Source organism: Anabas testudineus, chromosome 4, assembly GCF_900324465.2.
Source record: "Anabas testudineus chromosome 4, fAnaTes1.2, whole genome shotgun sequence".
Classification (NCBI taxonomy): Eukaryota; Metazoa; Chordata; class Actinopteri; order Anabantiformes; family Anabantidae; genus Anabas; species Anabas testudineus.
In genome coordinates this window covers 14,426,499-14,453,442 of record NC_046613.1, presented here as the reverse complement: position 1 = coordinate 14,453,442, position 26,944 = coordinate 14,426,499, and the positions used below count along the sequence as shown (strand labels likewise).

Genomic DNA, 26,944 nt, shown 5'->3' with positions numbered 1-26,944 from the left:
AGGATTAGCTTTTTGATGACAACATTTCAGTGGCACTAGTGTTACCTGTGGTGATAGGTATTTGTGCAGAAGTACTTAAATATTTCACACATTGAGATATGTAGGCAGGTGTTGTTTTAGCAAACAGGATGTGCCTAAGCGCATCCCTTAAGTGAGATGCAGTCAGGAACACATCAGGATCCCCATCTGTCATAAAGAGATGGGGGGGGGTGGCACAGAGGAACTTGCACAGGTAGACTCAGTAAAATCAATAATAGCATTGTCTATGCATGTGTAATGTGCTGTCAGACGTCATGGTGGTGCAGCATCTTCATTTGTTCCCAATCAGATTTAATTAGAAGTTCTAAAAGCATCATGACACACCTCCTTAGAGCAACCTGTTCAGAGATATGGTGAAGTTGGAACTGCCTTTACAGAGCTGGAACAATCCTTCAATGCTTCGTGGCTGGGCTTTTTTTTTTTTTTTTTTTTTTTTTTTTTTGAAGACTCCCTCATTCTGTTCAGTGATGAATGACAGGTTGGAGTAAACTAATTGAAAGCTCTGTAAAGCAGCTACACCTCTGGGGTTATGAACCTGATAAATTCACTGTTAAATAAGTTGATGTATGTGGGCAAAAGCACCTTCAGTGATCTGCTCTTTATATCTAAATAAAACTGGATTCCACAAGGATTAAATTAAGTGGGGTGATGGTCAGACATGGTCAGGGATTTATTATCAGAATACTGTTCACTCCTTAATAGTGAGTGTCCTATTCAACTACGGGAGCTGACTAATGCGACAAGAACTGTATTTAATTTTACATAAAGACAGACACCTACCTTGACATGGAAATACAGTTACATTTCAGTACAGCAGTTCAAGAGTAAGAAGCTGTGCTGCAGATCTGAGATGCTTTTTCAGTAATGGCAACTTTTTGCTTCGACCAAGATTTTTCGCCAAACAAAGCATCTTTTCAGTTTTTTTTCCTTGCTATAATATTTAATGAATCAATTTATGTAGCATACAGTTTTGGTTAAAAAAAAAAAAGTGTGTCAATGGCACTTTTTTTATTTTCTCCTGTTTAGGTCATATGTTAGTGTATGCTGCCATGATGTGGATTGTTCAGACATGGTCTCAACAGTCATTGCTATTGGGACAAAATGTGTTGATTCTGCAGTAAAGAAATAAAAAAAACTTTCACAAACTGAAGATAGACTGAACCACTTTAAAGCTGTCAAACAAAAATGTATTGAAATGTATTTACAGTGCGTAGCAGATTCTTGTATTAGTAATTTTTTGTTTCCACCATTCCACTGCTATTCATCCTTAACTTGAAATATCGCTATGTGTTAAGAAAAAAAAAGTGCTGGATGTAGAACCCATAGAGCTGTCTGTCAGAGGAGTGACGCCCTTCTCACAGTTGTCACAAATGCTCTGTCTCGTGTCTCCCCTTGGACTGCATTAGTGTCAGCATGCGCTCTGCTCTCCTCATTGTGTGTAATCATTGCTTTGTCTCTGGTGCCCTGACACACACCTCACTGCATGCAACTTCCGCAGTCCCACTGGTCCCTCACCACCAAATCTCTTGCCGTCCCCTGCGCCACTGAGCTGCACTTGCCTCACACCTAAAGGGATTGCTGTCACGTTGAAAAGGCCAAGCTTGCTATGCCTGACAACTTGTGTATTTGTACACCACAATGCAAATGTTTCCCCACTGATATTGTTTTGTCACTTAATGGTGACCCCCACTAGTGTGCCATTAAAAGCTAAGCATTCCACAGTCTCACAGAAACAAGGCACTTCTGCAAACTCGTCCCCATAGGACATTTTCAATACTTGTCCTTCTTGTTATCTGTGCGCTATTGTATGCTGCACAAACCCATTTTCTGCTTTATTCGTCCCCTGCTGCATGATGTTGCTGGGAACCCATGGGGGGGGTTGACAAGAGCCCTTCACCACTTTCTCACTGAAAACTTTCTGCCTTTGTCTACGGCCTTATTTCTGTGTTAAGATGACACCTGGGAATAATCCCAGGGGTTTTGACATAAATGGAATTCAAATTAACTGGATTAAATGCTATAATCATAACAGGCATAATAACTATTACAACTTTGGTTATGTTTTGATCATGTCCCTCATTTCATTTTCACTATTTTTTGTCTTTAAAGGGAACGTTTTTGAAGTAAAGCTGTAATTGGAATTGGCTTTTTTAGATGTTATGAAAACATGCTACAAATGGAAGAAAAAAAAAAAAACTTTCCACTTCTAGTGGAAGTTGAAATACCTGTTTATTGCAACAATTATTGTGAAATAGCAAACTTAATATAATTGATGTAACCCACAAACATATTCCTATTCCATTTGAAGCAATTTACATTGAACATGTACAGTGATAAATCATGTGTTCCATTTTCCAATGCTGTGCGCAGTGTGAGCCATATGGCACCATATTCTTTTGCTGCCACGTAAGGGATTGGCCTGTCTCCATGGCACATATAGTTTACCGTGTTACCTGTCACCACCCCAGCTTTGAGAGACTTGGTGTCAGCAATCACTGTCATAAGTCACATGGTTATGAATAAATTCTAGTGGCACCACTTTGAGACTTTCACTTCTCTTAGTGGTGTGCAGGCAAGGCTTTCACTAAAAACCCTTTTAAATTTCATTTTTTATAAACATTTTAAAATCATTATTGCAATTCAACAGTTAAGTATTGACAAATGAGATATTTAAGAGTGTAGAATGTCATTACAAACAATGCATTTCCCCAGTGCATGGATTTCAGTTTTTGTGTGCCCTGATGCCAAATTCAGCGCACAGGCTTCCTTGTGCATGTATGTGAAACATTCACTAAAGGTCAGAGCGATAAAGTTTATTCCACTTATTCCATGCACATGCTCTACAACAGTGAGGCCTTGCCTCCATTTTAAACAAAAGTTGAGGATGTGTCAAGAGGAAAAAAAAGTATGCTGTCTGTTGAAACCTTGCTTCTTTCAAGGACATGCCATACATAACACATAAATACCTGGGGGATATATTTTTTTCCCCTTAGTGGTACATTTTTTTAAAGGATATAGAATGAAGTACATCCTCTTTCCTCCCCCTTTTAATTAATTGTGAAGTCTATGATGCTTGCATACTTATGTAGATGCAGTTTCTAAATAGGTAGAGGGGAGCAGGGGAGCCATATGGTGTTGTCTGACATGAAGAAATTAGGCCACCAATGCTGTCTGTTCATTGTCATCAACCTGGCCACCTGCTTTGCTTCTGCAGTGGGTAAACTGTTGTAGACCCCCTCCCACTGCCGTATCCCCAGCATAACTTGTTATATCTTTATAAACAAGCTTAAATAAAACGACCGAAACTATTCAGGGACAAGTCACATTCTGATACAAATTAGTTAGAAAGGCCAGTAGAGGTTGTTTGGCTCTACTCCAGCAGGTTCAGTAGTTTCATCTAATATTAAAAGTAAACAGATATGTTTGTTTGTGGCTTGGGCATGATGATACAGATGGTTAGATTGGCCTCTGCCATATCCTCTTAGGTTGTGTCCTTGACGTAGGGATTGTGGACGGTAGTGCCAAAACCCACACACTGAGTAGCCTTACTTTTAAAACGGCATCCACCCAGCATTTTTTTCAGTGGTCCTTCGTGTCTATAGCCAGTGTAAACATGATATTATTTCTTTTTGCTTTCCTCTGAGACAGATATACATGTACACATCTCACCAGACCCTGCAGTCTACTCTCATTGTTTGTAATGTTATCATTAACTTGAATTTACTACTTCACTCGAGTTGTGATATGCCGGCGAGAAAGCATATGGTCAAGCTAAAGCTCAGACTATCAGTCAGCAGACAGTTAACTTAGGTCGCATTACAAGCTGCCAGGTTCCACTCAGAGAAGACACATTTAAAGCAGACCTCAGAGCCGAGAGAACAACCTCTGGGGACAGACTACACACTCTTCCTGGGGCACTTAATTTTTTTGTGTGTCTCAATTAATTTTTCATCATTGCGCTCTAGACTCAGTGAGGCTCCATGGTTTCACTGATCTGCAGTGAAGCGAACTGTCGTATCCATTTGGCAACAACTCACAGGCTACACCCAGCTGCTATGTTTGTGGCTTTGGTACAATGATACAGATAGTTATTTAGATTGTCCTCTGTCGTATCAGCTTAGTCTGCGTCCTTGACTTTTGGATGCAGGGAAAAAGTGCCAAAGCCCACACAACACCAGGAAGCTTTAGTTTTAAAACTCCTTCCAACTAATTCTTAACCATTTGCTGCCAAAACTGAATTTCATTGCTTTTTACTTAATGAGTTTTGCTTTGAATGTTTACCAAGAACTACAAAATGGAATTATTTAGCAGTTTTCAGCATCAGTAGTGTCTGATTCAAGTTTTTGCTATTCATTTCAGCCACTCCAATGTATTATATGCCTGAACATACAAACTCTCTCAGATGCAGTATGTTTTTCTCCTCTGAATAGCAGAACACAACCAAGGCTAAGTACAGCAAATAGTTGTGTCATCTAAAAACTGTGTAATGTATTATTTCTGTTATTTGCCACAAAGCTCAAAAGAGCCTTGCCAAAAACCTTTGTTCTAGACAGAAGATGGGTTTCGTCACATGTTGGCCATTGGGTAGAAAGAGTTAAAAGGTCTCCTCCGTTGGTTTGGCCTCATCAACTATCAACAAGTCTTCTAGGCCTTTGTTTGAACCTTGAATGTGGTGGATTGTGGCCTCATTCTGGTTTTTGCAGGGAGGTTTTTACTCACTGTGGCCCCACGGAGCCTGAGGAAGGATTAAAGATTGATGAGAGCTCTCAGAATCAGTTTATTGCTCCAGAGATCTTTGCATGTGTTATGAGTGGGAAGATTGTGCTGCAGTTTTGCCTCATCGAAGTTCACAAGGCTGGTACAGCACTGGAGTGTTTGACAATCAAGGTTAGGTTCTTTTTTTCCCATAGCAGATAGCCTTTGGATTACCAGAGTGCCGTGACTAGCCAGTAGTACAGTATATTCCAATGTGAAATGTGATGAAATGCTTGTGCTATCAGGAAGAGAAGCTTTCATATTTCCAGACTTATGTGTCTTGCCTGACTTCAAAGTTGATAAGGGCTACACTCACTCACTATTGCACATAATACCTGGACCTTTCTGAATAAATTCTCACTTTTGCCTCTTTGTTGCACTACAGCTTTTTGTGAACTGTATCAGTCAAGCTAGAGGAATGTAATGCATTTTACCACAGCTGTATTTGGAGGTACTTTAGTTTCCACTCAGCTGAATATTAATTCTTAACAGAAGACAATGCATACAGACGTTAGTGAGAATGTAGCAGTAGGATAACTAGTTTACCATTTAGTTCAACTACTACACTCATTTTTATTATTTATCTGTTTTATTTATTTTAATTACATTTAGATTCAAATTGTATTTTTTGACAAATTTCACAGTTCAATTTCACAATACTGTCATAAACCTGCTACATTTTGTAGTAATGCAAATTAAATGGACATTACTCTAAGAACCCAGTCACATCAGACCTAAAATAAACCTTTATTTCAAAAGGAAAACAAAGTCTCACTTCACACAAATTGTATTTCATACTATTTCTTTTTTAATCTTGGAACTTGGGAGTTTGTTATCTAAAAGCTTTTTGTTTTTTTGGGTTTTTTTTTTTTTTGTGAACTTGAATTTAAATAAGTCTAGCGTTCCTATCTGTCAAGCATTACTGGATGCACTTGAAACAGACCCGAAGCAATGATAGAAATCTCTGTGGGGACAAATAACAGACTGTATTACAGCATGTTAATTTTTTGGTGTTGAGTTTAATTTTTCATCCATGGGCTATAGACTCAGCATGGCTCTGTGGTCTCACTGATGAACAGTGGAACAAACTGTCATCTTCATTTGGCAACTACTCACGCTACACCCAGCTGCATCCTACGGCATGAAGTATAAGGGGGCCCTGCTAACAACACAGGGCTTTATTACCTGGGAAATTAATGATCTGAGAGACTAAGATGTAATGGCTGAACCATCTGCAAGAAATCATCCTAGAAAGAACCTATCCCCTTTTCTATCTGTATCTGTCTATTCAGCCATAATGCTCCAGGAGCATAAATCAGTGAGCTAATTCATACTGTTAAGCCAAAGACATCACAGTTAGCAAACACAAACCTGATGATTGATCACCTGCAGTTATGGTTTAGTAGGAGTTATGTGTTGAGGTTTGATTTAGGTTTATTCATGGTTTCTCTGGTAATTTATAAATGTGATTAGTGATTGAAGAAATATTAGAAACGTACTGTATAACAAAATAGTCCTATTTATTGATTGAGTTTTTTACCCCCTCTTCATTTAACTTTCTCTTCTTTCAGGCAGCGCACTGCAATGTGAGTTTCTAGGGGAAGACTTGTGAGCTCAATGAAGTTGTTGTTGATGTCATTACTGGTGCAGGCCTGGTTTCTATGGAATGGTAGAGCTGGGCCATAGACGATTGGCTGACAAAGCATCGGGAAGAGCCAATGGGCTTGCTGGTCTTTATGTGTGGAGCGCACGTACACCAATAGTGAGTGAAGAAGCACCCCCTGTTGCACGGTTGTAGAATTTACTCTCTTGGCTCCATCTTCAGCCCTGCTGGAGCTCACTAGTCCACAGCTTTTAGAGATTATGACCTCCAGTAACGGACCACAATGCAGTAAGATCTCAACAGTATTCTACTCTAACGGCAGATTTACTTCATAAACCCTGAGGATCCTGTAGCTGGATTTGGTTCCACTGCTACTGTATGTTCACGATCTGTTCTGTGAAGTAGGCATTGTGGGCTCAGAGACGGGGAAAAGGGGACTTAATGAGAATCAGACATTTTCATCATGGCTGGAAAAAAAAAGGCTTTGGCCTTTCGCAGTGAAATTTGATAGGATTATGCAGTTGATCGCACTATGGGAATGAAGCCTGACGCCTAACTTTCTCCAACTCTATTAATTGCCCCTAGACTCCATAATGTATTTGCACATTTAGAAACCTAATAATTCAAACTTTAGAAGGCCATTTTCCCTAGATTAAATATTATTAATTTGATAAATTCCATTATTGCATATTAACTATTCAAACATGTTAATAGATCATTTGCTGTCTTGTGAAAAGACAAAATGTTTGGCCAGATTTTTTTTTTGGTCAAGTTTTAATCATTCTCACCAGCTCATCTCAGAATTTCACAAGACAAAAATATCCTCAGCTCCTGTAGAGTTTGCAAAATCACTTTCACAACCCACAAATTTCTTCCCAGCTGCTAATCATATTTTTGTGAGATCATCTTGTAAATTCTGTCATATGTCTTGTGAATGCATCCTCAGATTCATCCTTGTCTATTTAATAGAGCTGTTACCCAGACTGCTGCTCAGTCTTACACACTGTACACATCCCTTCAGCTGAACCAGGAGGTTCCTCATATGAAAAGCTCTGACCTTTCTTTTGTGGTGCAATCAAATGGGGCTGCCTTGGTCCTTGGCTCTGAATAATTAATTCCTCCCCTCAGTAGGAGTGTTTGCTAAACAGTGGGGTCCTCAGCAGTTCACTTTTTCTGCACCGCTGCCACTGCACCCTAGGGGTGAGACGAGTGTACGCTTTAGTCAGACTTAAGATGTGCCTTTCAGAGAAAAGAGAGACAGTCAGGAGATATTGGAAAACCTCTTTTTTCTTTTTTTCTCCAGAGAGGAAAGACAACTGCATACAAAGGAAGGTAGTGAGCAAACTTTGCCTAAGTCCTTGCTCCTTTTTATATTATGTACACCAGTTGTAGTTGAAATTTGTTTAAAACTGAGCTCATTACATTGTTTTTTTTTTTCAAAGCTAAAGCTTCTTATTGCAAAAGTGTGTGTGCCGACGCAGCAAATTTCGGTTGCACCGGCAATAGGTTAATATCACTAAAGAATACTAGTGAAATGGTTAACCCTAGAGTGGATTAGTTTTTAAGACAGCCCAAACCTAAACCATGTATTACTCCTGCCACCCTGCAAACCAATCCCCTGTGAGGGGGCCCTAATGTAACGCCCCCTACTGCATTTGCCTCGTAACAGTGTCATCTCCACCCCCAGTATACACTCTTTCGTCATCCATAGAGGAATAATATGTTGTAGGGGGATGCTCCTGAGCTGTCCTTCACTGGCAGAGGTGTGACAGCCACTTTGATATCACAGCGAGAGGCTGAAGCTCCAAGAGAAATTATCAATGAGATGGGGAAAAGCAAAAGAGAGGAGGCAGGAGCGGCACATTGGGTTTGGTGCACTGTGTGTGTGTTGGTGGTGTTAAAAATGGTTCATCCAATTAGATAGTGATATGTATTATTTAGTGCCTACGGCTTACAAGTTTGGGCAAGTTAAAAAAAAAAAAAAAAAAAAGCTGCAACATTTATAAAATGAGTTATTATTTGCTATTCAGTACTATTAAATTATGAACAGTCAATGGAAGTTGCTTTTATGGCAGCTTCTATAAAAAATAGTATGTTCCCTGCATCCCACAGGCTCGGCATGCTGTATGCAAGGGGGCAGTACAGGACTTCATTAGAGGAGATAAAATCCTCTAACTGCTCAACTTCTTTGAAAGCTTCAGTTAAGCTGAACCCTGCAATGAAGCATTAGCAGTGATCCGGCTCACAACTGGTCTGCCTACAAGCCAGTGAATCTGTCACAAAGTAAATAACCAAAGCTACGTTTCACTGGCAAAACATCATACAACCAAATGTATTTCTATTAAACAACAGTGTTTTTGTGGTCTATTTGTCATCACAGGATGGTGAAACGATGATGCAAGTCTCGTTTATTTATACATTAAAAACACATCGGGTTCTGTCTCAGAGTAGTCCCATTTCTGCAAATTAAAGTCCGTTCTTGACAGTGTGTTTCAAGCAACGTTGACAGATTGATTACTATTAATGAGTTGTGCACATAGTGTAAGCTATCATCTTTGAACTGTATTAAAAATAGGAAAATGGACACACAATGAAACACAAATATATTAAATAGTCCAGTGTGAAAGTTAATTCTTAACTTTTTGTTAATTTAGCAGTACTTTCCTTTTTTTTCCAAACTGGGTTTAATCTATTCAGTATTTATACAGTTGATTGAAAATTTAATGGATACATTTCTCAAATGTATAGTAAAATTTAAACATGAGGCCAGATTGAAGCAGCTTCGCCTGCAGTGTTTAAAATACATACAGTGGATTTTGACTGACCTACTTATAACCCTTGAACCCTATGTATCACCTCGAGCTAATATCCACAGCTAAAATGGATTGAAGATTAAATAATACAAAATACTTTTTTGAAAGAAACCTCTTAGAACTTTGGAGAAAAAAAGAACAAAAGGAAAACATAAAGCAATATACTGTCTTCACAAAAAAAAAAAATATGGGAAAAACACTACTTGGCACATCTGCATATGAAAAATTGCAGCGTAATGAAGACATATTAGCCCATAGAAATGTTATAAAGGATGTAGGGAGGGGATTGTTTTTTCTTTGGGAGATCAGAGATGGTGCTGTCCTCAGAGTTGCTTTTAGTCCTGATCTCATCTGTTTGGCATGAAGGGGGAGCTGTGGCTCCTCCTGTCAAGGTTACAGCTCCAGGCTCCACTGTGTGCCTCACACATTTTCTCACACTTTTCTGGCTGCGCTGTGCCACATTGATTTAAATGTATCTGTTGAGGGGAAAATAATCAATGCAAATTCCCTGGCAGTGCAGCCAACAAATAAGACATGTCTGATTCATCAAGCGGACATTGCTATAAAGACCACTCTTTCTCCTTTGTCCCATTTCTCCCTCTCTCTACTTCCCTCTCTCTCTCTCTCTCTCCTCTCTCTCACCTCTGGGCCGTTTCACCCTTTTTTACTGTGTTCACCTTTCTCTGTCTAAAACCACTTAGCCTGAATTAGTAGAAGGAGCTTTGTGTTTATAAATATACCAATGGAATTGCAACGTAGGCATATAATTAAGGTAGGTGCGAATATAATCATTAGAAATTTAAGTAATATTTTTTCTTTTTATTTGCTATTACTTAAGTGCCATTTGCAAAAACTAAATTATGTTGAAAATGTTTCTTTTGAGCCAGTCTGTGAACTTTTATTTAACTGTTAATGTAGGGATTGCCAGGGGATAAAATAAAAGCATGGTTATCACATAAAACAGATTTGTTAAATTACATTTTTTAATGGAAGAAAGTTAATTCGAAACACGTCCCTAGCTCTTAACCACGTTACAGTGAAAGTAAGTCAACATGTCGAGCAGGAAGGAAGTCTCACCTGACACCTAACCTTAACATTTTGTTTTGCTCCAACTTGAACTTGGTCAAATGGTCTGGCTCCTAACGAGAGCAGAGTGTAGCCCGTGTATGTAAATTCACTACATGTGTGTGAGAAATAAAGGCAGGGGCTATTTGGAAATTCCTGTGTGATGAAAGGGAAAGAATATCCCCCAAAAATGATTAATGTGGTGTTCAGGTACACAGAAGATTGAGTGATCCTGTCATGACGCCATATGGTACCAATTTATTCCGGCAAGCATAAGGCAAGCTCAGTGGAGGAGCTCTCACGACTGCGTCTCCACGTCTCCAACACTCTCGGAGAAGAGGAGAAAAAAATATTATATATGTTGTTCAGTTAGGTGCTGATTGTTATCTGTGCAGTGTTTTTTTTATTATTTATTTTATTTATTTTGGAGGTCTATGATTTTAGAAAGACCCTCAAATAATTCCTCTGCACATACTATTACAATTTACTGCCGGTATTATTATTATTATTATTGGCATGTTCCCAAACTCCATTTCTTTCCTTTTCTTTTTTTTTTTTAATACATGGAAATTACTTTAGCCTCTGTGATGCGGGTTCTTACTGCATATGAAGGGTGTGTAAGAGCACCACACTTGTGAGTGTAGTGAGCATCATTTTGTGTTTTCCTGATCCTCCTCTTCATCAACAATCAGTGAAACCAATTGAGATGAACGTTGACTAGTAGTTGAGAAAAGTCTGTCCTTATAAACTGTAATGTATAGTAATTCTTTAAATCAGATCCAGCTGATGTTGAGTAGTGGAAGCATTTTCAACAATACAGCTTATTATTTTGACAGCAACTCAGAGGTTCCATTCAGGATATTCAGTCACTTTTAAAAAAAATAAAATATCCAGATAGGAGACAGAAATGCAGTTTGGATCTGACAAGCTTGTCGAGTCAGGCTGAGGGCTGTAATTTGACATGGTTTGTTCATCCTCTAGCACTTAAATAGGGTATTTCCCCAGAAATAGGCGTTCTTTAATACTCAAGGCTCCCTGACCTAAAAGCAATTGCACATGAAGCATTTCAGGTCCAGTAATGCGACACAAGCACAATTACCCTTGTTGCTAGAGTTTTGTGTTGTTATTGTAAAAATGTTTAGAATGAATTGGTGATGGTGTGATTGTTTTTTTTTTTTTTTTTTTTAAGATAAAAAAAATATCATGTGAGATGTGGCTATTGCACGTTGATGTAGTCTTTCACCAGGCAGTCTTTGCAGTGCTTGACATTTGTGGCTTTTCTGAGATGCACCGAGTGCAGCGTCTTGCAATCATGTGACTTCGATATCTTCTTCTAATGCTGCTCAAACATGACTTTCAACTCTCTTATCTTCTATCTCAAGTCATAAGCGGAAATGAGTTTTTTTGAAAATGCAGATGGCCATTGGCAGAGAGGAAGCAGGCTAGGAAGCTGGACTCCTACCACTTTTCTTTTTCACTACCTTGTTATTTGTCGCCTCACCCCTGCAGGGCATGCTGACAGGAACTGATAAACCTCTTTATGGGCTGAACTGAATTGGCTCCCATTATCCAAGGTGTGGAGCTGCTCAGTGGTGGAAATAAAAGACTTTATCCACTGCCCATCTGCCCACCAGTCACACTCTGCCCAGTTTTCGGGATTCCATGAAGCTGTGTCCCATTTGTGCTTGTAATCGTTGTATATAGCTATGTTTAAAAAAAAAAAAAACAACGTACATGTCTTTAGAGAGAAATATATTTTTGCTCAATGCCTCATTTTAATACCGGCCTGACTGCCGCAGCTTTAGCCATGAAACTTGCATTTAAAAAATATTTTAATATTTGGGTTGCACTGTAGATTTGGGTGCAACTGCAACACTGAACAGAGTAAAGGGATCTGCTCATAAAGGAACAGTGCCAGATCACTAATGTTCAACATGTAATCAAGGTAGTAAAGCAAAGGAAATCTTTGAAAAGTCACTTTGTCTCATTTGGCTCCCTCAAAGCCCCGTCTGTGATTCCACTGGCATTATTTCACGGTATCAATCTTGACTGATATTGCTATTGCAGCATTGTTGTATACTACTACTGGAGAGTTACAGATTATCAGCTCACATTGATTATTTCTTTATGTTAGGACAGCATTTGACTGTTGTGCTAAATGTCCTTAGTGTATTCTATTCTCTATTTAAAATAAATATTGAATTTTTTGTTATATATTGTGCTCTTTATAACCGTTCAGCACCAAAGAGAAACAATTATTTCTTCATAAAAAATACTATAAAACTATATGCCGTAAAGTAACTGTACATGCAGTTACTTTTGACATATATGTATTTTTACCCTATAAATTTAAGCTGCATTGTTGCTCAGTGCCTAAAATACCATAAATAATATTGATATTCTGAAGTCTGCTAATTTCACCATCACTCCCTTCTCAAAAGTTTTTAGGAGGTTTTTATCAAACCACATCCTAAGTCCATAAATAGGGTACAGCCTTATTTATTTATTTATTGTGTGTGTTTTTGGCAAATAGGTTTGTAACAAAGCAAACACAAAGCAAAGGATACAAAAAAAAGATATAATAATAGTCGTAGTAGCACTTATAAAATAAAGATATCAAATAAATACATCACAAACTCCAGTTTGTATAAAAGCACAAATACTTTATGCATGAATGTAATAAGATGGTGTATGGTAGCACAGCGTAATTAATATTCAAGTAATGAGACAAAGAAAGTAAATGTAAGACAAAAGGAAGTAGTGATAGTAATGTGTGAGTGGGTGTACAAATTGATCTTCTGAAACCTGAATGTAAACACAAAAATATTTGTGTATCTATCCCTGATGATATTTTTGATATTGTAGTGACCTACATCTAACAATGATCAGCACCAGGCTGTAGCGTGGCTTGGAGTTCTAAATCACTGCCACATCTCCAGTTTGTTCAAAATGTTAATGCAGTCTCGTTAGCAGATTCTAGTGACTGCGATACCTGTATAAAGTACATAAATGTTACATGACAGCTAAAACGTGTTGCATTGGAAAAAACACGGAAGCCTGCAGGCTGATCCAGTCTGAAGTCTGCTAAGTGGAGAGGAGCTGAGTTTGTTGTGTGGTTTTGAGCTAGTTTAAGATCCCAGACATTTACTTTTAAGGTTGAAAGTTCATCAGTTCTGTTTAACATTAAAATAACGTTGTGTACAGTTTTGTGCTCATTGAAATGCCAAGAGATTTGATTCTTGATTACAGGGCCACATGAAAATAAGATCAACTTCACAGTGACTTAAGGTTGAAGACTATCTTAAATCGCTGCATACATTTCAGTGCTCTGGAAGTGTAATTTGCGAAGCTGTTTTAAAGACTGTATTACTTCAAAAATACTTGAAATGATACAACGATCTATCACAAGGGCTGTGGATGTGTAATTGTTTTTCTGAAGTGGATGAATATGGTATTAAATTAAAGCTGACAGTCTCTTCTCTAAATTCATCTTTTGAAATCCAGAGAAATAAGAACACACAGTCATGAAGTGTCTTTGTAATGAATTTGGAGCTCATTGTAAGTTAATGTTTTGACTGTACGTAAGGATGGTTCGACTATATGTGCCAAAAATTGGTTTTAGTATAGAACTGTCTGTGAGTTGAAGACAAAATTTTAATTTTGTGCAGTGCAGTTAAAGTATCAACACTTCCATAGCTCATATTGAGCAAACTAGTGATTTCGAGGAAACATTTAGCTTAAAACAATCACATGGTGTCATGGGATGTTAGGATTAATTAGGTCTGTGTTTTACAAATGCCTTTCATTTACAGATGCATTGTTGCTTCGCCTTTTTAGGGATCACACAGTGGAAGTAACAGTTTTTCAAAGGAGGGAGTGCCTTATTTGATACCATCACTTTCACAAAGTCTATTTGTAAAAAAAAAGTTATGGAATGTCACATTGAACAGATGAGAAAACAAATGAGAAACGTGTGCTGAAATGTCAGATTGTTCAAGGTGGCTGGAACCAGTTATACTCACTTAATATTAGCATCAATTGACTAGTTTAAGAAATACAGATGACACCGGTCCAAATCCTTGAGAGGAAAGTTAGGCTGTGTGACAGGGAATCTCTCCCCCAAGCCAAGTGTATAATGACTCTGTTTGCATGGGGAATGGAACAAATAGAGCCAAAGACGGATGTCTAGTTTACTGTAGCGCTATCTATGGAGTTTTGGACTGCTTTAGGCAAGTTATCAAAGCCATCTGTTTGGGCCTAGGGGCCGAGGCTGATTAATATAACCATGGAAGGAGAATGTCACACAGGAACTAAAGTCACAGGCACCAACTACAGTATTTCTTAAACTATGTGTAGGGCTTAAAGCCTCACTCCAACCATTACGATGTTGATCCCTCGCTGAGGTACGATCAGAAATGTGCAGGAAAGGCATGGCTTCAGGTAACGCTGTCATGTCTCATTACAGAACAAGCAAAAAAGTCAGATATGGATGCTTTCAGGTCATATTTGTTATGCACCCTCTGGTCTTTATAGGTTGGTGTTTGAGAGATGGGCACCCTGGCAAGACAGATGTGAGTCCGTTTATAAGAGACAAATGACTAAATCTTGGTCAGGATGGACTGGCGTGATGGAAAAAAGATCACTTTTTTTGTAGAAGTGCTTTAGTGACGATTTGAGGTGTAAGTTGTCGCAAAGTTACAGTTAGTTAGCAGTCAGTGAATTACCACATCAGTTTACTGAGCAATTTTAAAACAGCTTTCATCTTATTAGCATTTAAATAGGCATGCTAAATGGGATATTGCCCAGGACACAATATAAAAGCAACACCCAATTCATTGACTCTGTGCTAACCACTCACATATACATCAATAAAAACAATCATGAGTAGTCCTACACTGCCCATCCTTGCCATTTGAATTATTTCAATTCAATTTAACTGCTGTGCCCCACCCTCTCAAGCACCACAACAACATTCGAAGTGCTCAGTGACTTTCTATTTTGGACTAATAATCCAGAAAACAGATTTCCCTTTCAGACCAGTAAGCTAAGCGTCATTGATAGTTAAAGGAAGACATTAGCATGAGTCTGTGGTTAATGGCATTGTTTAATGGTGTGTTCACTTTGTTAATATGGCTGACAACGCAGACACATTATGCTCGCAACTTTGAGTTGTTGCAAGTTCAATATGAAGAGTCACTTTCAAGGATAAGTTCACAAAATTTCTAATTATTCTTCAAATGGCTTCTTGCCTGGAGGCTACTCTACAGGGCAGGTGAATGGAGAGTGATGATTGGGGTAAAAGTGCTAAACAGGGAAAATTATGAGGGAGCAGTTACATAGATTTTTTTAAAAGTAACTGTCTACGAAGTTATGCAAAATGATGGACTGCAAGACTATACTAGATCTCGTCTGTGTCTTTGTTGAAGGCTAGCAGCTTCCATCTCGGTTTAATAGAAAACAAACAAGGGTGTAAGTTTGTTTCTCCGAGAGACCCGTGTGACACAGAAACACACGGGGAGCTCTGATCCTATAGTGAATCTCCAAGATAGTGCAAGCAATTAGTATAATCTCCGTAGGATGCATTCATTCCTCATAGTTAATTATAACAAATTCCCTCCCCATGATCCGCAGTGCGCACGCATAAAAAATGCTCCAACTGCAATGGGATGATAGAGGCATCTGTCACAAGTCTCTGTCTTCAGAAAACCTAAGCCCCGAGTGGTCATCAAGAGCTGCATCTCTTCCTGTGCTCAGATGGGGTTATCGTTCTATAGCTGTGGAGTACTTATATCGCTGTAATTGTTGGATTTCGGACTTGAATGCCCTTCTTTTCTTTAAAACCCTTTTCATATCATTCAGAGCCCCCATAAAAAGCATGATGCACTCAACCTTGAGAATATATCAATAATTCAAACACATCATCCTCTCATGATGTAGCTGTCTGAAATTGGGGAGACTGTGTCAGAGGGATAATACTGCACTCTGTCACATCTGACTGGCTGTCACCTGCTCGAGCATGGCTACATCCAGCTAATAGATGCAGAGTCAAAGCATGCACATTTTCATGATTTGCAGTACAGTAACTGCTGCCCTTAGCAGGAAATGCGGCTTTCAAACCTGACAGTGTTCAGATAGTAAATAGTCGGGGTCTGCACATATTGCTGGAGTGGTCTTTATAAAATTGATTCTAGTGATGTCCCAATCTGTCTTTCATTAATATTCTACTAAGACGAGGGCTGCTCCGATACTTTTATAAACATTATTGCTACGTACAACAGTTCACAATTATCATAAACTAAGAATTAAGGAGACACTAGAAATAAAAATGAGTACAGCAATTTGTAATTGTGTTTCAGAACAGAGATATGACAACCTCTCATCACCACCAGCATGAAAAAATCCTGAAGTTGAAATGTAAAAAAAAAATGTTGCTGGGATTTTGAAATATCTCAACATGGCTCAGCTCTGCTGGTTCACTGATACATGCTGTCATATCATCAGCTGAAACTGTTGGCTGCTGTTTATTTGTTTTGTGCTCTCCACGGTTCACTTCCTCACAGCACCATGTGGCAATTGAAACTTTGGTTGAAGTGAGGTTTGATCCTGTACAACATTTGTTAATAGAAAATCTCAACCTCTTTCCTCACACATGGTGAAATTTTAGCTCAAAGGTGAAAGCATGTTGTTGCAACACCGTCCGAACCTTGACACTATCCTACATTTCAGTGTGTCAAGCTCACTGCTTGCGTCTGAAGCTGAATCTCCTTAAGACAATTGCATCTCGTTATGGCTGTACAGTATGCTGCACCACAGTAAAGCCACAGTAAGCTTTTAATTTTTATATTGGGTTTGATGCAATAGTTTGGTTCTGTTCTGTATCTGTCAAAGACTATCAATGCAATTCATAATTCAGTGTATCAACTAGGGTCTGAAAATCTATTAGATGTTGTCATTTTCACTGATGAGATCGCAATAGATTTGACTTTGTGACTGTTCAAATTACATTCATTCATCATTATGGTTGAAAATTAATACAAATTTTTGGGATCAATTTGGCTCTCTCCCAGTAACCGGTACAAGATAACCAAACATGGATAATTAGTAGATAGGAGAAATCATTACCCACTGTTAATCATGGTGGAAGTTTGTCTTGTTCATTGTTGTCCCAGTATCAGCACCCTTGTGAAACAAGTATATTTCACTGATGTAATGTAATCAGAGATGTCTATCTCGGAGAAGTTTTGGCTCAATTACTCCTCCTGAACACTCGAGGCTGAGTGCCGTGCTAATTTTGTCCTCTGCTCAGCACCTGCAGTGCAGTCGCTGCTCTCTCTCACAAACTTCACTTAGAGAATATTTATGAAGCATATCTTGTCATAGGTTGTTCACCATAGACACAATTTGAGGTATGATTATTGTCATCATTTTATTTCGGGATATTCATGAAAAACTGGAATGTCTGCAGGTTAATAAACACATTACGTAGATTACATCAAACATAAACAATCAGTGTGGGCTGATTTAGAGAACACGGCAATACTCATCTTTGTCTAGTTGATAATCTTGTTTAGTCCCCTCCCAACAAACAGTCCTGAAAATGAACAGTCACGGAGAGATAATACTGTTTAGTTTCAGTGGGAACGTGCTCTGCCTCCCATGGGCTGGAAGATATGTGGATGGTCGAGTGAAAAATTGCCCCGAATTCTGACCAATGAATCGTTTTACACATGCTTTAATGCATTTCATAAATAATCTGCCTGAGAAGGTAATTAGTGCAGGTGTTTACACATATTTCTGCCATCAGGGTGCACAGTAGGATCACAGTTGGCTGAGTGAGTTTTAGGTTATTAAATTAGACCCAAGGTAACAGGAAGAAGGATGAGCTACAGTTGGGCAGGTATGAGCAACAACATGTTTCCCTATTCATCATCCGCCCTCCAAAAAAAAAAAATAAATAAATAAATAAATACATTTTCAGGAAATTATGCAGGCTCAAGTTATCTCCCAGTCGTGGAATGAATGAACAAAGATTTTTCATATTAGAGAGAGGTCAATAGTAGAGAAACATCTCCCTGGGGGGTATTTCGAGGATGAAAGAACGGTTGGACCTAAAAAAATGTAAGAATTAAGCCGCTTAACTTCACATTGCCGAATAGGAAAGTAAATCATTTTTATCATCTTCTCAGCAGTGGTACAATAAAACAATGTAGGACGTAGTGCAGGAAGTGTAAAAAAATAAGAAACTTGGTCGTAATTTTTGTTACAGTCTCGTGAAACATTCTTTCATAGTATCTTGTAGACCCAACAGCACAGAGACCTGTCTCATCAGCCTCTTTACAATGACTGTAACCTACCAGCTGCAAATGCCTCTCGTTGCCATTGAAACATCACTGCTTCTCGGCTCAGCGTAAGCTCCACAGGTGATGACAGGTCTTTCCTTGGGGTGAGTCTAGTTCCACTGGCCTTCTTCAGCCCAGACACAGAACAGCAGTCACATTATTGGTTTTTAAAAGCGACTTGGAGAACACAGGTGCCACTTTTGACAATGAATATTTACAGGTGTTGTTGCAGGTAGCACCATGTGTCATATTCATTGGAGGCTTTAATACTGTACTTTCAAAATATTTATCTTACTCGACTTGATAGCTTACAGTGACGGCATAAAGTCTACACAGTCATACAAACCTGATCATCATCATCATCATCAAGGAACCTAAAACAATAAAGTAGCTAAAAAATAGCACATGAATTAAATATTGTCTTCATAGTTTATTCTATCTGGGGACCATTTTTGGTATCATTCTCCTGGATCGTCTTCGACAGTTTGGATTAGCATCGTGTTTTTACCTGCCACTGTCTCTGTCAGTTCATAGTGCTTACTTATTTTATTGCAGGGGAAACCACTGGCAAACAAAACCCTGAATTACAGGAGTTTGTAACCCTTGTTGTTGAAACATCTGCCATGTTCTCCTCCTCGTATCAGTGCTCTGTGTGCTTGAGGTAGTGAAACAAATTTGATGTGTTCCCACCATTTGTTGGTTGAGGTTTCCAACACAACTGGCACATCATGGAGGTTTGATTCACATCGCATCTAATTTCTTACTGAACCATTTCCAAATGACAGACGAAGCTTTTGTTTTAGAGCGAACTCTTCCTCAGACTCCTCCACCATGCTTGTTTTGTTACTAGAGGCCTGAGATCCTCATGTGCAAACACATCAACTGTGTCACGTTATGACCATTTTTAATCACGGGAAGGAATTGTGACAATAACTACGATATGACGCCATGATGTGGTGCACGTGTGGATCAGCAGACTAATGCAGAGGAAGTGGTTCAGTTTCTGTGTCCTCATAAACAAGTGGATACATTTCAAATTGCCCCTTAAGCAAGACACTGAACCTCAACTGTTCCCGATGGCTGGGGCAATGCTTTGCATGGTAACCTGGTGTATGAATGGGTGAATGAGAAGCAAGTGGTAAAGCATTTTTTGACCTTTTTAAATACATCCTCAAAACAAAACAAAAATAAGGAGAAAGCATAATGGCCTCTAGTTCTGGCACAGTAATGTTAATCAGCAACACAAAAGGTTGTTTCGCAAGTTGAGCACATGTTGGTACAGTTGATGCTAATGGACTAAAAGGTGGGGCTAATTAAAAATAATGAAGTGTGTGGGTTGCTGCAACTATACTGTGTTATGTGCTCATATTATGAACCTTTTCCTGTAATATTACAAATAACACACTGACATTATTTTAGATCAACTACAGTGATGGTATGGTCCTTTGGAGTCCTCGTAGATTTCATTAGCACCTTTGTGAAACTCACTGCACTGAGCAGTTATTGACCAAACAACAGTCTAGCGTGTAACTTAGTGTAAAAGCCGGTGCTGTTCATTAATTTTACAAAAATTGTTAATAAAATATATCCATCTGTATGTCGTGTGTACTACAGTTGGAGTAGCAGACTGCACGCAGCCATACAGAGATGTATTTTGGCTTGTCAGGTGGCTCTAGCTGACAGTGCCAGTTATGTCTTTTCAAAACAGAAGCGGAGTGTTCTGGAAGAAATGTGTTTCACACCATGCTTCTATTTTCATATATCAAAATTAATCACAACCCAGTAGCAATGATTTTCACACTTTTCTTTCTAACACATCTAAAAAGTTTTTGCCTTGGCTGATTAAAATACTTGAAATGCAGGCTTTGACATAACCTGCCACCACAAGTGTAATCTCTTCGGTGGTGTAAACATCCTTTCAGTCAAGCCACATCAGCTGTCATCACATAAGGTGATAATGGTGTAAAGGTTAAGCATTTAACTAACACTTTTGAAATAATTGTTCCCATTAATGTAGATATATTGATTTTGAAAGTGACTTAGCATATGATCTGTGGATAGTGTTCAGGGCTTACCTGGTAATTCTGTGGTGTGTAACTGTATCACTGCTGTGTTAGTAAGCAATTACTGTTTTTAACAAAGTGCATTGTTTTGTAAGATGGTGAATTTAACAACACTATAGTCATATAGATTCTATTTCTAATATTAAAAATAAAGCAAACATGAAAAAGACATAAAAGGGCGTTGTACATAGTGAAAGGAGAACTGAAGACACACAGTTGGTGGTCACGAGGGCATCATGAGAGATTTAACAATAACATTTTAACAATATTTTTACAAAAGTATAAAATGTACAAAATATACTCATATTTCATTGATATTGTGAATGCAAAAAGTTGAATTTAATACTTTTGTATACATACTATATAATACTATTTTGAAGTATTAAGTATTAAGTGTTTATGGATTCTGTAGCTGCAGCACAGCCTCTCTGTGTTTTCTGTCACTGCAAAAGGAAAAATGATTGAGTACAGGGCTGATAAAAAGAACAGTGACTAAATATGTGGTGAAAGCCCCACAGCAGAATGTTCATGGTTTAGGTTTGATAGTTAATTACTGTAGATCCTATCAGTGTCTGCGTCGGGCCGGACGTTTGGCCCTTAAAACACAATTTAAGGATCTAATAAAGGTGAGACTTTTGAAATATGAGTTTATTCTCAAACATAAGTTATATCCTTTATGTTTTAATGTGCTGAGTGATTTAAAAGTGTTCCAAAGGATTCACATACAACAGCTGAAAGTGGAATTTGATTCAGATTAGTCAATTTTCATTCCTAAATAGTTAAATAGGTAAACAAATAAACGTGTTAACTCAGCATTGGCACCCCAGTGACAAGTGACGACCCATTGGGAGTAAAATGCTCAGTAAGTTGTCGATAATAGTTTAGATTTTTATTAACAACCTAATTTAACCTTAACCAAATTATTTACGTAACCTTACATGTCAGATGTCGACACAAAGCCTGGTGTGAATCATGCATTTTGCAACGACACCTTCCACCCTGACCATCCCTCGATAATTTCTTTGTGGCACAAGAACGTGAACCTCTTGGCCTGGAAATAAAGTTGTGAGTGTGGAGAGTAATTACATTTCCTTCTAAAGTACACAGTATTTGGCAAAAGCACTAAGTAGCAAAAAAAAAAAAAAAAAAAAGTAATCTCTAGGGGACAGGTTTGCAGAACTAATAAGTTCCACAACACCTAAATGAACATGGAAATGAAGTTGATTTATAATACATGTCATAAATGTGTGCCACCTGTGTGCTTTGGCCAGTTTTCCTTTTTGTGTTCACCAACTACAATTACTTTGTTGAGTTATAAACTTTGATGTATGGGGTAATCACAGTATACTGAAGCACTGCCCACCCTGTAACAGTGTCTGGCATCTGGTAGAATTTGCCACAAAGCCAAAGCTGGTTGATTTATTGAAAACCAACAAAACATATTTGGCAGTGATGTTCATTTTTTATACTTTGGGGATTCAAAGGGAAAAAAGTGGGGAACACAGTGGACACTATATTTCCAGAAACCTATATTTTAAATCAGTAAATTATAGGTCGTTCACTGTGAGGATCTGTATGTGTGTGTGTATGTGTCTGGTCAAAGTAATTTTAGAGTCACTTTGGTTGATAATGGCTCACAGTATAGGTTGTTTTTCTTTTTTGGGGGATTTCATATCTTTTCTTTCAGTTGGATGGGGCACATTCTGAGGAGTGGAGGGAGGGAACACACGATAAAAGTCATAATTTCGGTATCTGCTTTTATTCTCAAATCACCCGAGTATGTAATTCTGCTGCAAACATCTTAATGTGTGCCGTGAAGCTGTTAACTTTTTCGTTTAAGCAGCTCTTTTGATAGCCTTGCTGTGACGCTGACGATGATGGGCTTGAGTATGTAAAGCCTGTACAGAGAAAAAGTTACCACTGTGTCTGCAGATACAGACAACAGAAATGAGTTTTAAGTAGCACTGCCTTGCTCATACTAAAGCTGCAGATTTACATTTGGAGGATGACACAACTTAAAGAACTAGAAAACATTTATAAAGCACATTACTCTATAAAGGCTGTACAAGTGTCAACGAATATTACTTTAAAACAGAAAATATCAAAAAATTAAAAAGTTTTTAAATGCATTTGGATCCATATTTGTATCTCAAAAAGGGCTTCATTGGCTGATGGCTGCTCCATTTATTAAGGGTACCTAGTACAAATCCTTTCTCTGGACATCACAATAGTAGATTTCACCAAATTTAGACTTAAAATATGGAAAATCTTCTGTGAGATACAGAAAAAATCTTATTCATCGCTGACCAGCTTGTAAATACAGTTACATTACTGCTGCAGATGTATAATTGTTTGCACTGTTGCTTTGGTAATGATACATATACAGTAAATAAATGACATATAAATGACAGAAACCGTTTAAACCAGCTGAACTTGCAGAAGCTACAAATTGTATGTTTCTAATTTTGAGTTGTGCTGCATGATTTGTTTTGTGAAACTTCAGAAATATCAAATATCAGACGTGCATCAAAAAGCAAAACCAGGTACGCTGAATGATTGACGTCCACTGAATGCTGCAAAGTCTGCTGTGAGGTGCCTGTTTTATGTGAATCCCTCCACTCCATCAGATTACTGCCTGTGGAATGTGGCTTTGCCGTGGACCAGGACTTTAATTAGAATATACTTTTTTTGAATTCAGACTGGTCATTAAATAGCTACCAAAGAATATAGAGTGTTTTCCAACCTTAAGTAGATATGTATCAAATAGTGACACACATAGATAAATGTGATTCGGTGTCCTGCTTGAGAGTCTTGTGAAACCTGTCTTCAGCTTTTCATGCTGCTGTGAAATTACTCAATTTTCAGCTGCTTCAGGCAGGGACTCATGGACAAGTGAGGGGAACGTGACTGCAGATGCTGATATTTCTGTAAAACCATAACCATGTTATGGTTGTTCATATTTATCAGATACACACATAATGACTTTGCTTTGAAGAATATAAAATTGAACAGGAAATTGGCACTCGTCTCACTATACGTTTGTGCTCTGTCTGTGTCTGTATGTCGTTCATCAAACTTCTGCAATCGTGGAGCTTCTGTGAAGACATTCAGCTTTAAGTTTAAGTTATATTTAAATAAAGTCATATTAAAAGAAAACAAAGTGGGGAAAGCCCCCATTTGGCCATATGGCTCGGCGTCTTCAGCTGTGGTCTCTTTAATTACACCAGGAACAATGGGTCACTTGTTTCAGTACAGTTCTGAGGGTAACATCTTTACAACACAGAGAAGCAGGAAGAAAGCAGCTGTCAGCAAGGATTTCGGTCTCTGTCTCCCTTTTTTCTCGCTCTTTCCTTTTTATCTGCACGACTTCGATGTTGCTAAGCACCAGAGCAAGCAAGCATGTTTGAAAATATATTTCAGGGAAGAAAGACATCCACATATTTATTCCATTCCGCACTGCTGGATGAAACCACTTAGCATTTAGACTATAGAATAGGTCCCATCTTGCATGTACGTATGCTAGGGCAGGCAATCACCAAACCCCATGACGTTTCTGTGGAAGGGTAGACATGTTCGACTAAATTGTTGTTGTAGGATTGTATTTACCAGAGCTCTTCACGTTTATAGTAAGCAAAGGGAGATCGCTTGTGTAAAGTCTCATCTCAGAGTGACCATAAGTTCCAGAGGAAATAGAGGAACATAGGAAAGACGGAAACAAATATATTAATTTCTTGTTGTTTGTTGAAGTTATACCGACCTTGATGAAGCTGAGGTTTAATCGAGATTTGGTGGATTAAAGTGTAGCATGACATAAGAGATTGGGACACTGCTCGCACATTTTTAGCAAAATAAAATAGTTTTATCGGCTTTTCTTTTTTGCCAGATGAATTCAGGTAAAAGCAAAGAAGCAAAGACGCTCTCGTTTACAGAAGGTGACCCAGCGCGAATAGAAACTAAAGTATAGACTAGTTTAGACTCAGATGGTTGCATGTTATGTTGCACAGAGTCAAATTGAACAGAACAAAGTAGTGTTTAACTGTCTCCCCTGCAGTGCTAAAATAATGACCCGTCTTGGTATGTGTTGTGATCTTTCTCTCTTTTCCTCTCAGTGTTTTTTTTTTCTTTTCTGTATTTTCTTCCCCTCTTTCTCTGTCCCTATTTTTTTTTTTTTACTTTTTCAGCCAATTGAGATATGAAGCTCAGCAGGAGGAGAGATGCTCTATCTAGTGAAACAAGACCATGAATTATTAAAAACGGCGTTATTAATGAACTACCAGACATTATGTTAATGAACAATTTCAAGTCTAATTTGTCAGCTCGACTTCTGTTGTCTGTTCCATCACTCTTTTATGCCCATTAAGGGGCTATCACAATAACCTCAGTAATGACAGCGCGACTTGCGGGAAGGTGGAGGACAGTACTGTACTGCAGAAGTAGTCCTGATTTTTTTTCTTCTTTTTAGGAATGTGGATGTGAACTGAATCATTCAGTGACAACATCATTTTTTTATTGACTGATTGGAAATTAATCTTCCTTCTGTCAAACTCCCCCACATCACGTACATCATTATCCACTTCCTCCACCTTCCATGAAGCTTATTTTCTGCACATGAGCTGTGCTTCCAGTAACATGCAGCCGGTTCTCTTGGAAACTGAGACAGTTGTAGCGATTGTAGAAGCACTTTCTTCCTTTCACAGCGTTATTTAATTTCTTAGTGTGTACCTGCTCATTGCTCATGAATGACTTGGTGCTGGAAAATGTTACAGCGTGCGTAGAAAAGATGAATGAAAAATCAAATCATTTCCAGAATTTAAGCAAAGAAATCACCATGCTATTGATAAATGTCAACTACACTGTGATTCTGTCAGGGTGGATAAATATTTAATCACAATCCACTACATGAAAACAACATGACCAAATCCACTCACAGTGAGTCTGTGAGTATCAGTTGTGTCTTATCAGTATGACAAGATTGTGCGACTGAGACTGAAGATCCCAAAGAGCTATTAGTGTCCTCTTTTTCATTTTGACACTGACTTCTGGATATCTGCCATCACTTAATATTATATTACAGCATCAACAACCCCCCGTTTATCTTTATTACTGGCCCCTAATCTTTTGTGACGTTTATTCATGTTACAAGTTCTTTGGGTCACTTCAGTTCCTTAAAGCTTTCAGCGTCGTCTTTGTGTTTCGCCGTAATATTTATAAGTTTTGCACTGCAACAGTCGATTATACAGCGTATTCCCTGCTGCAGCTTGTGTCTTAAAGAGAGAAGTCACCCGTTCTCCCTCAGTGCTGGTTAGCCGTGCTGTGATTAATGTCTTCATGGTCTGGTCAAAGTGTCGATATCTTAAACAGCTGGGCCCATCTGTCATCTTTTTCCTGTGACACCACTGAACGTAACTCAGGTCCTATCAGGGAGGCCATCCATCAAAGTGGTAAACAGAGACGTCTCACATTAGCAGCCCTGAACACTTCTCATCATATACCATAACAGACAAGCAATCATCTGGTGTTATGTAGCGCCACAGGCTAATGTGAAATATTAACGGAAATATACAGCACACCAGCTGCCGATTGCATGGGGCATCTGTGTGAAGCGTAATGGGTAGGTAACAATTTAATATTGTGGATACAGGAGACTGTAGATTTCCTCTGCAGATTTGTTCCAAAGCTGTAACACTGGATCACGGACAAGTCAATATACAACAAATGATTTTTTTAACCATACACTATACCTGCATATTGACTTGAAACTAGATGTGCTTTTTAAAACACTATAAAAAATGACTGGTATCCGGAGCCACCTTGAAACATAGAATCCCATAGTGCCTTCGGATGCATTTATTACATTTGTCTATCATCTGTTTCCTCTTGGGGGCAGTAGAATCAGCTGGAGTCAGTGTATCGCTTCATCTGCTGTATTGATGATGGATTCACCACCAGTGCTGCTCAGATAAATGCTAGACGGTTGAGGGCATGGGCCTGCTTACCAGGGATCAGCCTCATTGTACTCTCCAGCAGCCCTTCTAACTCCCTTCTGCACTTTGCCTTTTCTTGCAGGCCTATGCAGCAGTCACTGCTGGCAGGGATTCTGCTGACACTGTAGTGGTAGGAATATATGCACGCTGGAAAGATATAGAGCTTTTCTTAGTGTTGTTGTCAAATGACGGAGATATATGTGGGTGAAATGTGTGTTTTCAGTGTTCATTTTGGAACCTCTGCCTAACACTTGGCTCTTTTTAAAACCAAAGGTCACTTTTT

The 26,944-nt window shown here is 38.5% G+C and overlaps 1 long non-coding RNA gene across 1 annotated transcript in view; it reads left to right on the top strand.

Moving 5' to 3' along the window:
• The first annotated feature begins 17,006 nt into the window (after window positions 1-17,006).
• Window positions 17,007-26,944, top strand: part of LOC113152211 — a 33,592-nt gene continuing 23,654 nt past the window's right edge. The window contains exon 1 of the long non-coding RNA XR_003297889.1: window positions 17,007-17,098. This is a non-coding gene — a long non-coding RNA (uncharacterized LOC113152211). The remainder of the gene's footprint in view (window positions 17,099-26,944) is intronic.